The sequence below is a fragment of the Helianthus annuus genome, chromosome 7, assembly GCF_002127325.2.
Source record: "Helianthus annuus cultivar XRQ/B chromosome 7, HanXRQr2.0-SUNRISE, whole genome shotgun sequence".
Lineage (NCBI taxonomy): Eukaryota > Viridiplantae > Streptophyta > Magnoliopsida > Asterales > Asteraceae > Helianthus > Helianthus annuus.
In genome coordinates, this window is record NC_035439.2 from 7,158,956 (window position 1) to 7,168,059 (window position 9,104).

Genomic DNA, 9,104 nt, shown 5'->3' on the forward strand with positions numbered 1-9,104 from the left:
CATGGTGAAGCTTGATTGCTATAAAAGAATTGACAACAACTCATTTAGTGGTCTATTATTGAATAATCATATTCGATGATTCATTAACCATGGTAAAAATAGACCATATTGGTTAATTTGCTAGTCAGATTTATTTAAATTTTTCATTATAAATTCCCAGATATAAATTATTAAGGATATTAAGGTGGCACAAAAGGCCTTGTCACAAGGACAGTTTTAATTTATAAGCCATGATCTTATTTGATCGAGGCGCTTAGGTTTGAACATAGTTCTTCACCTTTCTTGACAGGGAGTCATAGACTACAACTGTCTTTGATATGTAGTTGGAGTAGTTCATCCCGAAGATGAAACAGTGACATCACTAATGGATGATTTAATAAGGTGATATCAGCCATGATTTACTAGACCATTTGGCTAAATAGGGAATTGGAAGAATCCAATATAAGGATGAGTAGTGTGATTTTTTTTTCCGAACCACATTTGTCAAGAGTGCTAACACGTTCTTAGGTGTTAACAAGGATTTTTCATCTTAAAATGGCTTTACCATCATGGCCATGTCTATAATGACATATAGGCTAGGTTATACCTTTAAGATTATCTTTTGAAATTTAATGGCAGATCAATTATAAATTGAAATGATAGATTAATTAGTGATATAATGTATATGCATATGTATAATGACAATGTAATTGTAAAAGGAAATTTCTCATAAATTATCCTAAGAATTACAATAATTGCCCTAAATGGGTCTTTAAACAAATAAACTTGTCCTTGCATGGACTAAATAAGAAAATAAGTCCACACAGGGACTAAATACTTAAATAAAATGTCCACGCAGGGACTTAATTGAAATGGAAATTACAAAACAATAAATAAGGGTCTTTCAACGGTCTTTCTTCTTCTTTCCCTTAATGAAGTTTGCCAAACCCTTAAGAAATTTGCTGTGGCTTCTATCCCTTTCTTCCATACTTCGTTCCACCTCTTCCAACCTTTGGAGAATTTCTTGTTGCTGCGGCTGTTGAAGTGGGGGTTGTGGTGGCTACTGCTGCTGAGGTTGTGGAGGTGGCGGGTATTGATACCCATAAGCAGGGTGCCCAGTTAGGTACGCGGGCAGAAAGGGCGAGGGGTAGAGAGCATTAAAGTTTGCTGCCTCAATGTATGGGTCGACGGTAGGTGCATTGTAGTTATAACCCAAGTAAGCTTGTGGCTCAAACGGTTTGTACCCAGCTGCATCTAGGTAAGCAAGGATTGGGTTTTCATAACCCATGGGTGGTGGTGCAGGTGTGACCGGTCCAGAGTCGACCTCTGAAACAACGTTTGAAGGCCCGCCCATTTATGGGTCTTCAAAGATAGGAGGATAGTTGCTGGGGTTTTGTGGGGTGCTGAAATAAAAACCCTCTCACACGGACATCCGTGCGCTTCTTCTTCACCTCGACGGTTCTGGCGGCGGAGGCTGTTCTGCTACTGGCGGTGGCGGTGGCGTGACCGCCTGAAAGTGTGGGTCCTCGGAGGGAGCCCGGTGTGGTGGAGGTGAGTTGTGGTGAGGGGGAGTAAACTCCCACTTATAAGTGATTCACCTTTCGGCCCATATATCAGGGCCTCTGTATGGCGATCCTGCAAATGAAGAACCGCTGGAGATTTCGATGGGATGCGTGGGCGTCCCAGAAGGTGGCATAGCGGGATCTGAATCGTCGTCCACATCCATGTCCTGGTACTCATGAAAGTGATCTGCTGGCCCCAATGGTTTATGACCCACTGGTTAATCATTTTGGTCGATCGGGTTGAAACGACTCTTAAAGTAGGGAGTGGAGTTCTGGAAAGAATGATGAGAACCCGAACGCTATAAGGAATGGTGTGAGTGGTGCGAGTCTTGGGTTTCTTCTTCCTGTTGAGGTCCAAAGGAATTGAGGTAAGAAGGTGAAGAACTGAGCGAGACGGAACGTCTTGCTGGCTCAAGATAATTTCTCCAATCAACGTGTGAATCGGAGTTGTAAGTTGCAGATGGGGTTCGTCTATGCGAGGGCCCCGCTTCATGATCGTGTCTTCCCCTCATGGGTGCCTTACCTCGTCCACTTCTACCTCTGACCCTTGGTGGCATGATTAGAATGTAGTCCTGTCAAAACAAGAAAAACAAGAAAAATATATAAACCAAATAAGATTAGGATTAATCCTAGGTAGTTTGCCTAGACTCGGAATTCAAGGAATGTGCTACTGTGTCATTGAGATTAAACACAAAAGGCTAGTGTTTAATTCCCACAATGTTGGCTCTGATACCAACCTGTCACTCCACGATATTTCCACATATTACCGGTGGGCCCGGCGGGGAGTATCGTGACGTAGTTGATATCATCATAGTCAAATATACACAGTTTATAGCATAGCGAAGTCTTGGTAGAAATTACTATTAGAAACCAAAATGTAAAGTACGAATAAAATATTATACAGATGGTTGTAAGATAGGATCCACAGGCGGACCTAAAATATAATACAAAACATTGTTCAACAGATTTAAGGCATACGAACTTGCAGGATTCAATATTTACGCCCAGAAGCTCCCAGCCAACTACGAATAGTACCTGCCACTTAGCCTTTTTGAAAATACATCAGTTTACACTGGTAAATACAATTAACCTAATCTTTTGAAAGCATTTATGAAAATTGATTTAAATGCACAAGGCACAAATATTCTTTTAAAACTTGGGACAATTATATAACGATAATCTTGTATCAGATTCACATGTTTGTCATACATTTAGGGCTGGGATAAAAGCCGAACAAGATTAATCGACACACCACTAATATAATCCCACGACGAGTTATCCTCAACAAGCGGGTATATCTTTTACACACGCAACTGTCAGGTGTATGCCTATACCCCGTGCTTAAGTCGTGGCCATTTACAATTTTAAATGAGCCGGGGACATCCAGGGCACGGTCGTTAACCCCCAATGTTTATTGTTATCCAGCAACACTGATTAAAACAGGATTATGCCATTTAACCATATTCGATTAAATGTTTTTACACCCGACCAAGCGGTAATATTTTACCGTATCGCAAGCCCGTATAAGGGAAAATAAGTTAAAAGTATTTACCTGAGCTTAAAATGCAAGTTTTGTATACTCAGCCGTATAATCTTCTTAAACAAGTGCAAGTAGCTTTTACTGGGGCTCCTAATCTGGATCGAAGGTTTTATTAACCTATTAGATTACTATCGGGTCTTATTTAAGTTGTAAACTTAGACCGGTTAGTTTAAAGAAAAGTTTACGGTACGACATGCTAGATTAAGCGGTGACCGGATTGGAATGTAATTTAGACCCGACAAGTATGAAGACTTGTATCATATGGGTAAACTAAATACATTCTGGAATTTGAAGTTTAAATGATAAGATTTGACCCGTTTCGTCTAATTTATGTAAACTAGTCACATAAACTGCACCGTACGTGTATAAGCATAAACGGGTAACCGAATGACTCATATACAAGTTCCAAATAAGTTATTATGCTTAAAATATGTTGTGATATCAGCAAACAAGCCCAAAAATATTTTAAAACCTTATTAAGTCCCGTAAGGGCATTTTGGTCATTTTGACATTTATAAAAGAGGTTTAATAGTAAACTGATGTTCTGGTCTAAAACATTCTGTAAAAGTATTTATTTTATAATGTTATAACAGTAAGATATCATACATATGTGTGGTTTACCATTTATGGCCAAACTATGCCCCGAAAGAGTATTTTGGTCATTTCACGTATGCTTTTAGGGTCAAAATTGGAAGTCTGAGTTCATGATTTATACCTACTATAAAACTATTAAAAATTATTTATAATTTCAGTAGGTAACAAGTCTTGGGTGCTAGATATGGTTCTAAACCATACTATGCACCGAATTAGCGTAAAAATCGACAATTGACGATATTTGCGATGTTTATGTGATTCTGAGATTTTGACCAACCTTGAGTGATTAAAATATTTTATTCTAACTATTAAATCAGTAGGAAAAGGTTTGACATGTTAATTATATGTAAATCACATTTTATTAGTAAAAAGGGCATTATCGTCAATTATGGAATTTATACAAGAACTCTATGATATGGTGAGTATCTAATCTGACCCAACTTTCCAAAAATCCCTAAAAATAATATCATAATAGTAGGTAACGAGTTTTGTGCAAAAATTTGGGTTTAAACATGATTTATGCAAAAAAGCGTAATTTAATTATAAAAAAATGTTAAATTTTACGATAACTTGCATAACTTTAATTTGAGACCAGAAAATATCGTCAAAATAATTTTAACATGTTTATAAATCAGTAACTATGTTATTTGCATGCTTACATATTCAAAAATCTCGTTTTTAGACCATAAGGGCATAATGGTCATGGTCAAAGTTAAGCATAACAACGGAATCAAGTAAATAAACTCATATTTCTAAGGGACCATGTAATATAACCTCAGGTGGTTATACCACTATATAATACGGTCACAAAGGAACCTTAATGTATAAAGAAACTAAGCAAATTCGGGTCAGAACTGAAAGTCAAAGCAAAATTCAACTTTTGCAACTTTCGGTTGCGAACCGAGCCTAAAGTCAGAATTGTCGGGTCGAACATGTCTAGACATGTTTTAATAATATTTACCAAGTTATTAAAGTGGAAAAACATATTTTATAGCTTCTACATTATCAGATATGAATTGGTTTACAGACACTGAGAAATCAACTTTAATGGTGATTAATCCTTGCTCTGTTTTTCAACAAACGAACAAACGATCAGTATCAACTGTTATGAGCTGAACTATTTACGTCAAAATGATTGTTAAATCAAATTTGACTGTCCAAGCTCTGATACCAAATGTTGGATCTGAGTTTGATTCTGATTGTATTTTGCGTTTGTAATTAAAATGAAAATGGATGAGTGTGTAGCGGAATTATGATGAAAACAAACTTTGCAGACAATCAAACGAGAGTAATACTTTGATCAAACATCTTTTCACAATGAATCGGAAGATTGAATTTATTTCAATAACGATTACAATGATTGATGAATGAATGCAAACTCCCCCTCAGCCAGAGCTCAGTTGTTTGTTCGTGCAAAGAAGACGATGATGCAAAAGAGCTAATAGAACAGTACAAAGTACTGAACTATTTATAGGCACTTGCAAACCACTGAGCATCTTAGCTGACGTCACCATGAAAGTGACATCTAACCTCCTAACAAACTCTAACCTTTGATCTATACAAACACTGCTATGTTAACTACTGCTATTACATTACATTACAAAACAGACTATTGATCAGCTGCTGCAACCTTCCACTGCTGTGAACCCAGCAGTACTTGTCCGGATCAGCAGTGCTTGACTCAAAGCAGTAGATTGAATCAGCAGGGCTTTAGTCTTTCATCAGGTCTTTACTTGAGCATCAGTTGTAGGTCAGCAGTTTGCAAGATCAGCAGATGTTGAAATCACTTTCAAGGATAGAGACTTGTATGTAATCATCTTCTTGTTCTGGATCCACTGCTCTGATCCAGTTTTGGCTTTAATTATCTGTTCCTCTGATAGGGTTCAATCCCAACAATCTCCCCCTGGAACAGATAATGCCAAAACTCTTCATTATTGTGGACATTTATTGCCTCATCAACAGTTCCCTTATCTGTCCTTTAAATTGTAGTTCAAAGTCAAGGGCATCTGTGTCTTCATCATCCCTGCTAAGTGGAAGATCAAGGAGTTCCTGCAAATCTTCAAGACTCAGGCCAAGAGCTTGTTCCCTTAATATTTTCTCCACTTCTCCACCAGACCTGAGCAAAGTCAATACGCAGGTCTGTTTGTCAGTTTCCCACTTTTGTATTTTTGAGCCTGGTGGGTTTCTTGCGAGATGTTTATTTGCAGAGGTATTTGGTGAGGCTGGCCTGTTCATAACTGGCTGAGCAGTATTTGCAGTTTGATCCAAACCAAGAGTTTCTATGATCATTCTCTTTATGCCTTCTTTTACAAGGTCATCTCCTTGTATCATTTCTTGGATGGTTTCACCTCCCACCTGTTTGTGTGTCCTTCTTTTATAGATGGCAGCACCAGTTGGAGCAGTGGTTCTCCTGATTTGCAGCTTTGATGGTCTTTTGAAACCTCTGCTTCAGGATAGTCAGGCTTTTGAGGAACTTTTGGATCTTTCTTTCTTAATTCCTCCAACCTTTTGTAGGTGATCCTGACCACATCTTCTTTCCATCTAGCAATTTGTCTTTTGTTTCCATATTCAGCAGCAACCAGTTCTTCTCTCATTCTTTTCAATTCTACCTGTTTGTCAGGTACGTTCTTTCTAAACTTTGCCCAGTCAGGAGGAGTGTGAGTGACTTTCCTTTTTATCATGTCTTGAATTCTTGTTGCTTCAATTTCAAGCTCAGGAACAGTCCACTCTTTATACATTTATCTCTTTCCTTTGTATTTCTTGTGAGCCATGATGCTTTCAATGTAGTCGTTCTTCAAAGTTTCAGCTGCTCTTTCTGAAATTTGTTGACTAACATTTTTTGCAAATTGCTCTAGGGATCTGACTTGTGTGAGCAGATATTGATAGTTTCTAGAAATTTCTTTGTCAGATTTCCCTTGTGTGCTTCTTTTTGAGATATCCTCTGCTTACTTGGCCTTGATCTTCAAATATTCATCAACATTTTTAGGCCAGGGATATCCTCATAGTAAAAAGATTCTATTTCTTCTCTAACAGCTTCTAGTTCAAGAGGAAATTGAACACCTGCAGGAGGTAAGGGCTTGTGCATTCGAACTGAAGAGAGAGTAACTAGTTTTGGTATTGTGACAAGAGCTAAATATTTTGAAGATGTTTGAGATGGTGAAGTATCATCATCTTTGAGAATTAGCCTTCTCCTCTTTGTTTGAGGAGGGGCTGATGATGTTTTGGATGGAGCAGTGGTGGTGGATGTAGTGGCAGTGATTTGTGATAGACTAACAGTTGTTGAAATAACTGGTGTTCCAACCACTGTTGTCTTTACAGCAGATGTTGTAACAACTGCTGTCTACTGCCTTTTGGTAGGAGGTGATTTTGTTTTTGGTGGTGATGGTGATAAGGCAGTGGATGGAGTGTGTGTTGAAGTGGTATGTGTTGAAGTGGGAGCAGATGTTGAAATCACTGAAGTACCAATAGTAGTGGGTACAACAGGAGTTACAACAGCTGTTTTAGGTGGTGGCTTTGGAACAGACTTTGAACGTCTGGTTGGAATGGATTTGGGTAGCCTTACTCTTCTTGTAGGCTTCTTCTTTTCATCAACAAGATTTTCATCATCTTTTGACCCTGAAGTACCCTGATCCGGATAATCCACCCTGGCTTTCCTTTTGGCCTCTCTATCCCTTTTTACACTTGCAACTGCTTCTGCCAGTGCATTTGTGGTCACATCAATTTTCTTGCTTCCATCTGGCAAAGGGATCTGTTTGGTCATGTTTGCATTTTCTGGTTCAAGGTAGAGACCATCCTCTATTCCCTTCTTTTTCCACTCCTGAATTTTCTCCCCCTTTTTGGCATTATCTGAGGGAAGTTGATCAATGAAGAGAACTGTTGGAGGAGCAGTGCCAGTGGTGTGCAGGATCTGAGTTTTGAGAGCCTTTAGATCAGCCTGAGTGTTCTTGAATCTTGACTCCATTGCATTTCTCAGCTGTTGAACATGTTTTTCATGTTGCTGATCTGCTATTTGTGCTTGATGATGGAGAAAAGGTTGAAATAGATTCTAGAGCTCGTTTGTAGCAGGTGCCTGTTGTGGAGCAGGTGCTTGAGGTGGAACAGCAATGGATTGCATCTTTTGAGTTTTCAACACCTGCTGTAGCATGTTTTTAAGATCTGCAATGTGACAACCCTCACTAAATCAGGTATCCGTATGACTTAATTAATAATTAATTACTGCTTGATTACTGTGCTTACTTGAACTTGTGAACAAACTGCTACTTGAATGCTGATGCATGCATATTCCTTCATCATACTTTACATACCGTCACTACATTATTTACATACTGAACTTTAGTGACAAACATGATGCACAAAAGCACAGTAGCACTATGAATGGATAACCTATTGAACATGCTGATAAAGCCAGCATCAGGCAGACACTGCCTCTAAGGCCTGTATGAGTCGGAAATATTTCACTACACCAATAGTGAGTGTGAAGATACAAGGGTTGTAGAACTGCGTCTCTAGGAATAAGTTACAATGACTGGATGTGCCTAAAACGTACACTAAGCACAAAACTCAGCACTTTAATAAACAATTCAGCTTCTAGCTAACTAATAAAGTGCCAAAACATGAGAAAAATATCACCAAACACTTTCCAAAGTGTCAGGAATAAGTTGTGTCACTAAAAATGGTATTAACGACACTTTAAGGCTTTGTTTAACGCTTTAACGGATTACTATCCAACCGAACAACCGGACTATACCCGGAACATGAAAATATTGCCATTAACACTATTTATCTTTTTCTGAGCCAGTTAGGGTCCCTGAATACCCTAACACCCGCCATAAAGCACAACACACTACTAACCAGGTTAAGCACTTAACTAACCTAACTAACCTAACTATTAACTAACTAATTAGTTAGATTTGAACTAGCTACCCCCCCCTTTACAAACCGTCCCCAAGAGGGGGGACATACCTTGTCCTCCAAAACATTATTTTAATCTTTTGTTTGATATCTAGAAAACATATGAACCAAGGGTTAATGGACTTAATATTGCCTATAAGTAACAAGAGATTGCACACAAGATCATTTACATTTCATACACCACAAAACACTCTCTCTTTCCCTCTCAAAGCTCTCGGCCGAGATCCCCCATATCCATCCATCATATTTTCGAGCTTGATCATCACATCTCAAGACCAATCAAGTGTCAAGGATCCCGTATAAGAAGGCTTGGTGCATTCGGAACTCAAAGGACCTCACTCTATTGCTTTTATCCTCTCATTTTACGCCTAGATTCTTCCCTAGCCTCGAGCTAGTAGTAAGTTGCTTAAATCACCTTCTCGAACTATTTTGAAGTGGTTAAAACGATATGTAACGGTTAAAACTCGTAATCTTACAAGATGACACACAAAAGTTTACTAAGAATGCTTGTAATGATG